Source organism: Coffea arabica, chromosome 3e (assembly GCF_036785885.1).
Source record: "Coffea arabica cultivar ET-39 chromosome 3e, Coffea Arabica ET-39 HiFi, whole genome shotgun sequence".
In the NCBI taxonomy this organism is placed as follows: Eukaryota; Viridiplantae; Streptophyta; class Magnoliopsida; order Gentianales; family Rubiaceae; genus Coffea; species Coffea arabica.
The window spans coordinates 17,277,856-17,286,568 of NC_092315.1; positions in this window are offsets into that span (position 1 = coordinate 17,277,856).

Genomic DNA, 8,713 nt, shown 5'->3' on the forward strand with positions numbered 1-8,713 from the left:
AAAAAAAAAACCCAAAAGCTTACACATTCAATTGTTTGAGGACTTACACAATACATATTAGTATAACTTAAGGGCCAAAAATATATAACAATAATAGTTTAGGGGCCGCCTGAACAGTATACTCAATACACAATAGCGATACATATATTCCGGATTGTTTAGTCCTTTCCTCTCAACCTTGTTTTATTCACGGACTAAAGTACCGTTTGTCATTTGATTACAGACACCATAAAGGACGGACGCGGGGCTGGAGCGGTTGTCAGAACAACCGCTCCGAAAGGTGTAACACCATTTGTACATGGTGTAACATTATCTGTACAAGGTGTAACAATAGAACAACAGCGAGTAAAATAGAACAACATTTTTGTGAGTCCCACACGGCGTGAAAATCGAATTACAAAACGTGATCTGAACCGCACAAATTTCTAAGGCCTCATTCAGGCCGTGAACTGCCTGTCCAGGCCCCTCGTCCACCCCAATTTGTGCAAGGCATTAATTGTGTGAAAAGACAAGTTGCGCTCAAGAGCCACTCCTGTCGCAATCAACAGACTCGGGAGTCAACAATTGGAATTATTCACTCAATTGCGTTTATTTCCTTCCACGAAAAACAGCAAACTAGAAACTCTAGCATGAATCTGGTCTACCGTACAAGTATGAATAATATGGTGGAAAAAAATGTTACATCGAAGTTTTTGTCTCATCAGCTGTCACATTTTCTATATCGCATGGGTTCAATTCACACCCCTTAGCCTGTTTTTCTAAATGGGTGACTACCTTTATCTTCTTCGCCGAGACTTGGTCAAATGTTATCCATTTCCTAGTTTAACCAAATCACATTTACCCCCTATAAGCGATATAAGTGATGGTGTTCAAGCCCAACTAGCAGCAGAATGACATAAATGCCCAATATTTAAAGTACATTACCTCTCTAGATGTTTTTCGGAATTATACACGGACCTTGAATTTTGACAAAAATGTAATTTAAACATTTGGATAGTTACTTATTAGTAAGAAAAGTTGATAAGTTCATCCAAACAATAATAAATTGGATTTAAAATAAAATAACCGAATGCTAACTACTAAAAAAATTAATAATAAAAGTAAGTGAAAAGATCAAGAAATGCTATTTCTTTTTTAGCTTACCTCAACTGCTATCTAACTCTCCTAACGCACTTTCTTCCTATAACAATCATGCGCTACTTCTGCACATGGAATTGAGTATAGGATAAGAAATTTTGGCATAATGATATTTAATAGTGAAAGTTGGTGTTTTGATAATGTCTATTTGGATGGGAGTGTTTTTCAAAAACTAGTTTTTCAAATATAATAAAAATTTTTAAAAAGTACTCTAAAAGGTAATTTAAAAATTAGTTCAAATTTTTTTAAAATTTTAAAAAATATCTCAAAATATATTTTAAAAACTCTTCTACTCTTAAATATCCCAAAATATAATCTAAAAACTCTGCTACAACAAAATTTTTCAAAAACATCTCCAAAAACAGTTAATCCAAACGGATGATGTTTTCTCAATAATTTAAAGTTGACTTTTGTAGCTATTGGACTTTTATTAAAAACTTCGGTTGCTATTGGACTTTTATTAAAAACTTCGGTTAGCATTATTTCAATTAATTGATGTAAGAGATCCTTTTGATAATTATTTGGTTATTCAAACCATTAAATTGAACCTTCAAACATACTATTTCAGATAGCAGTCTTAAATTTAGACAAATTATAGTTGTTCATTTGTTAATATGCCCAAACCTCGAGGAAGGTATATATAATTAACTCAAACATTTAGAGGGTATTTTGGGATTTTTAACACATAATTTGGTGATGTAAGCCACATTTTTAGCTGCAAGTAATGTGAAGGAGGTATTTTTTAAAGTAAGGCCCTGTTTGGGGTTGCAGTGTTTTTGGTAAAAAAAAAAAAAAACAGTTTTAGGTGTTAAAAATACTCTTAAAGCGTTTGGTGAAAATCATCCAATAATAAAGAGATAAATACATTTAAAAATTTTCAAATCACACATTATTCAATACAATAAATAGTTATTAAACTATGTTTTTAAATAGTATATTTAAAAGCACTTAAACACTTAATAAGTACTTTCATTAAAAACTCTATTGGAGAAGTACTTTTTAATAAGTTACCATAACCCCAACATACACTAAGAATTAAGTTTTTATGCACTATTAGTGTAAAGTTTTCTCACATTAGCAGTTGTAGATATATAACACGTGTGTAAAAATTGAATTTCAAGTTTGAAATTAGATTGCATGGTATACATCCAACACTACTCATGAATACACTGACAATGCATAAAAAAATCACTCTTAAAGTAAACACGTTAAGGTCAATGTCTAACTCCCACATTTTTATCTTTTTTTATAAAAAAAGCTATTTATTAAACGTTTTGACATTAAAAGGGTTGACTGCAGTTTGGTTAGAAATTGCAATTTGGTCAAATCTCATTGGAATTAAATGTAATTAATCCATTCTAAATTTACACCTTTTTGTAAATAAAAATTTGGGCGGTTTCAACTTTGGTTACCACAATAACATTTATTCTTCTTAGAGGGTTAAATTTGAAATGAAATTCTAAACCCAAATGACTTTCAAGAACACTGTTTGTAAAATGTGCAAAAAACTGAGATAAGCTAAAAATTTTGTTTAAAGAAGTCAATATCTAGGCAAGATTTAAATAATTTTTCTTAGATTGAATGGGATCGTAGTATTTCGAGCCATCAATAGCTCATACTTGTAAAGTTGGGAAGAAAAGACTTTTGTAGTGTTCTTATGGGGTTGAATTGGATAGAAAGATTTAAATTCAGAAAGTGTCAAAAACATTCCCGCGTGATGAGCAAAAAAATGAGATTTTTTTTGTATAGAAATCAATATTTTAAAAAAAGCTAGATTTTTCCTATATTATGTGAAGCTTTATATTTTTTGGTTCCTTGATAAATATTGTATTGGTTTAATTTACACATAAGGATGGAGATGCTCTAATATTGCATTGCTTTTGTTGTGTTTAAGTAAGAGAGGATTGGGTTCCTCGGTTCAAGGTCTTCTACTCACAAAAAAAAAAAAAACCCGCGCGTGCGCAATAAGGGTTGAAGACATTTTAGCTTCATTTTTTGTCTTCGTCGTCCTGGTGCGGTACTCGAGACTTTTAAAGGATTTGTAGTTGTACTACGTCGTTTTTCCAAGTGAGTTTCTGCATCGCCTTCCTTCTTCCCATTTTATTTTCTTCTTTACTTTTTTTTTTCATGAAGGATATCTTTACTCAACCTCCATTGATTAGCTTACTTAACTCACGTCATATATGATCCGTTGCCACTTAGTTGGGCACTTCCTGACTCATATCTCGTCATTAAAACCTACCATTTCAACTTAGTTAGTTGGGTTTCGACCAGAAAAATCTCTCCTATTGACTCGAACTTGACCCATCCGAAACTCACGCATGTAAGGTCTCATCTCATCTCCGCCTACTTTTTCTCAATGACCTTTGGGCCAAGATTGTATTACGATATTAGCTTGAAGTTTCTTGAAAAATTGTACTCCCTCAGTGTCTTACTTTCTATTTTGAAATGTTCCAAAACAATTGTTAGGTTAGAAAAATCAAAACACCTTTTAGTCTCTCTTTCCAATATAGTCATTCTTTTTAATTATATGCATGTTACTATTCAAATTTAAATTTTGAATTTGTGGAGGTAAAATTGAAAAGAGAAGCATAAATATTACAATCCAGTATCTTTAAAAAGTTGGATTTCCCAAACATGACTAAATAAATGAAACGGAGGAAGTATATGTTATAGGACTTTAAAATGTTTCATATAATATATAGATAAAAAATACTAAATTTATACAGTTGCTACATATATTTATTAATTTTTATTTGTAAATTATTCAATTAAAAGAATAACGCTTTAAGATAAATGTATTATTAAAATAATTATTTTATATTGTTTTATTTATTTCAACATGTACAAGCGTTAAACATATGAACTATTTGATTTGATATTATTTTTTGGATCGAGCCTAGATTAGGTTGTGCTTAACTTGACCTAAACCCAACCTATACTAAATTATGTGTTAACTTTAATATTGGATTAACTTTAAACCTCATTTATCATTTTTTTCACACAACCGTAATGTCCAACCAAGCATAATTATACTCTTTTGCTTTTGAAATTGTGTTATGAACCAAACATGTTCATGTTCTATTTTTCCTTAAGATAAAAATAAATGTTTCATTTCGTTCATAGTAAAGAACGAAAACAAAAAACACGAATATTACCAAACAACAATAAGATGATTTTTTTTAGAATGACCTAAACCCAACCTATACTAAATTATGTGTTAACTTTAATATTGGATTAACTTTAAACCTCATTTATCATTTTTTTCACACAACCGTAATGTCCAACCAAGCATAATTATACTCTTTTGCTTTTGAAATTGTGTTATGAACCAAACATGTTCATGTTCTATTGTTCCTTAAGATAAAAATAAATGTTTCATTTCGTTCATAGTAAAGAACGAAAACAAAAAACACGAATATTACCAAACAACAATAAGATGATTTTTTTTAGAATGAAGTTCATAATAATTTTTTCTTTTTTGCAAATTCACATTTATCTATTTGTCTCTATATATTTAAGGATTAATCTGGTATATATTAGCAAGCAAAGATGTTTGCCATGTGCGTAAGAATTGATATTCAAATTCAAATTAAAATTTGGTGCATGGATATATACTCACCAGTGTATACACTAGGAGTTAGTGCACAGAAAATTAACCCTTAATTTAAAGTCCACAATATTTTAGGTATTTTTTCATCCAAATTTTTAGAATAAATTACTTTTTACCCCCCTGTAATTTGATTTTTTATCACATAACTCTCCTATGGTTTAAAAACACATATATAATTCTCTTATGATTTAGATTAATGTATCACCATTATTTTTCCATTAAAACTTACTGTCAATAGTAAAAAGTCAAAGTCAAACTATAAATTGATAAATTTACCCTTTCATTACTTCTTTTATTCCTCCAAACACAAAAAAAGAAATTGAAATAAAAAATAGAAAATACCATTAAAGATTTGGTTTAAAAGTCTATAATAATATTTGTAGTAAAAAAAGATTTGGTATTTGTTGTTTCTTATTTATTTGTTTTATATTTTCCTTTCATCTTTTTTGTTTGTTATTTATTTAATTTTTATTTCCCTTCCATCTCTTTTGTATTTTTGTATTTGGAAAAAAATAAGATTTTGTAGACCAAAATATAGGTTTTCAAAATCATCTCTTCTTTTTTGAGAGAGAGAGAGAGAGAAGGGAACAGAAAAAAGAGAAAAAGTAGTGAAATGGTAAATGTGTCAATTCAGTAGTTTGACTTTAACATTTTACTATTGACCATTAGTTTTAATGGAAAAACTAACGGTCATACTTTAACACAAATCATGAGCGAGTTATATATAAGTTTTTAAACTATGTGGGTTATATGATAAAACACTAAATTATAGGGAGATAAAAAAAGGTAATTTATCCAATTTTTTAGTATAAATTAGAATGAAACGGTAACATTAATGAAATTTAATAATCTATTTTAACCTAGTATTTTAACCTATTGTGTTTTTTATATACACAAGAAGGCACCTTGTGTGTCCATAACACTAGGTTATGTACACATGTATGTATTCTGAAAAATTAATTTTCTTTGTGAAAAGTAAAGTTAAACCAGTAAAGTATCTAAAATTAATGGAGTAATAAATATGAGTGTATATAAATAAATAAATAAATAAATATAGTATAATAGGATTTAAACACATAGTAATCCATTCCTATTGATCACCTTCTGGAACTTATATAGTTTTCCCAATAAAGATTACAAACCCAGAGTCCCACGTATCAAGTACCAACCATTAAATATACCAATACTGTTTTCAAATTATGATGATGAATTGTACGTATGAGATTTTGGGGTGGCCTTCTATGTCACACGTATTTCCCAATTCTTGAGAGAATCCTTTAATTTTTCTCTGATATATTTCCTGATGATTGGATATCAGAAAATGGCTATTTTTGTGGTACTAGAAAATACGACAATAAAAATATGTGTGACTTGAGGACCATAACCCTATTTATAGATAATATTTTTGTACCTTTTGGATTCCAATTTCAACCCATCATAGAAATATAAAATACTCTTGAATCTCTACACGTTAAAAGCTCACACCTTATTAGATACATTAAAATCAAACTATATTTGATCACTTTAATTGGACTTAACCTTATTTGATGATTTATAACACATAATTATTCACATATAAGTCCAATGTTGGATTAATGATCCAACAATCTCCCACTTAGACTATATGTGTAACCTTATAATTATGTTTTACAATCAACCGTATGAGATCAACTTTACTATTATTACCAAAATATATTTGTAGTCAATTCGATCCATCATTTACATCAACATAGGATCCATCAATGGTCACATATATTGATATAATTAATAACATGCATCGTGATGTGGATGTGTAGTATGAAAATTTCATGTAATGTAATCATAACATGCCTATTTTCGACTAGTCCATCTTAAATTTTCGTGAGATCAAACCATATCAAAGTCGGAGTATAAATAAATTCAAACTTTATTTATGCATAAATATCTTTAAAACATTAAAAAATCGAAAATTATCATAAGAGCATTTAAAATAATAAACTCTCACTAAAACTATACGTCGTTTAATAACATGATACTCATACGAGCAGTATACTCATGAAATATTTTGGGTGGCAATCCCTTAGTAGGCGGATCTATAACCATAAAATTTGTTCCGATATGCTTTATCAATAACTATCCACTCTATACTCTTTCTTTAACAGTTAAAAACTTGATATCTATATGTTTAAATTTTATCGAGCTCCTATTGTCATTGGAATATAGGACTACTGATTTATTATCATAAAATAATTTGAATGATCTTTCAATACTATCCACTATACATAATCCTATGATAAAATTTTGCAGCCAAATTCCATGGTTAGACGTCTCATAACAAGTTATAAACTCTACGACTATAGTAGAAAATGTTATAAGAGACTGTTTAACACTCTTCCAGGATATAACACTTCCAACTAACAAGTAACTATAACCTGATGTTCATTTCATAATATCTTGACATTCAGCATAATGGGAAATTAGTATACCCAATGATCTCCAGTTTATCTGATTTCCGATACGTGAGCATGTAAATATTTTGTTTTCTGTAAATACCGCAAGATCCGTTTGGTTGCTTTCCAATGATCTAATGTAAAATTGCTTAAATATCTATCCAGCATCCCAATAATATACGCAATGTTCGAACACGTACAAATTTTAGTATATATCAAACTCCCTACTGCTGACGGGTAAAAATTCTTTTATATCTCTTTTTTCTCAAAAGCATTTTTAGGATACTGTTCAAGACTAAACTTGTCTCCTTTAATCACAGGGTGTTATCTGATTTATAATTTTACATGCCATATTTTTTAAGAACTTTTTTGATATAACTCTTTTATGATAGTTTCAAATTATCCCGAGAGTGATTCCGGTATATCTGTATGCCTAACACAAAAGATATATTGCCAAAATTTTTTATCTCAAAATTTTTAATTAGAAATCTTTTAATTTCATGCAACAGGCACATATCGTTGTTGGCAAGCAAAATGTCATCAACATACAGTACCAGAAAAATATATTTGCTCCCATAGAACTTATGGTATATATAATCATCTATTAAATTCATTTCAAAATCAAATAAGATGATCACTTGATGAAATTTAAAATACCATTGTTAAAACGGTTATTTGAGCCTATAGGAGGATTTTTTTAAATTTGCAAACCATATTTTTTGAATCTTTCGATACAAAGTTTTCTGGTTGCATCATATAAATCATCTCATCAATATCACCATTGAGAAACACTGTCTTTACATATATCTGGTGTAACTCAAGATTGAAATACGCTACTAATATCATAATAATTCTAAAAGAATCATTCGAAGAGACCGGAGAGATGGTTTTTTTATGATCGATACCTTCTTTTTGTGTAAATCCCTTAGTGACAAGACGAGTTTCGTATCTTTCCACATTACCTTTTGAATTCCACTTGATTTTAAATATCCATTTACAACCAATGGATTTTGCACCTTCTATCAATGGAACAAGATCCTAAATATCATTGTTTTTCATGAATTTAATCTCCTCATTCATGGTATCGATCCACTTTTGAGAATTTAAACCTTTCATGACGTGACAGAAGTTGATTGAATCATTTTTCATTAATCCAGTGTCATTCCATGTTTTTGGAGAAAAATAATGTAATCATCTGGTATTACACTTCTCTTTTCTCTAGTGGATCTTCTTAATGGTATTGATTCTTGGAGAGAAAGAGTTTGTTCTTATATAATAGTTTTTTTTTTCGATATTGTCTTGATTCGTTATATCATGATCAAGGTCAAGAATAGGATTTTGAACAAAATCAATAACACTTGTGGGAATATTGACATATTTTTTTTTAAAGACAATGTCTCTTACTGTATTTTCTCCCCCAAACTCGACATCCTCAAAAAACTGGGTATTTCTGTCTCAAAAATCGATTTAGTCATGAGATCATAAAATTTGTAACCCCTGAATCTTTCAGAATATTCAATAAAATAATAACTAA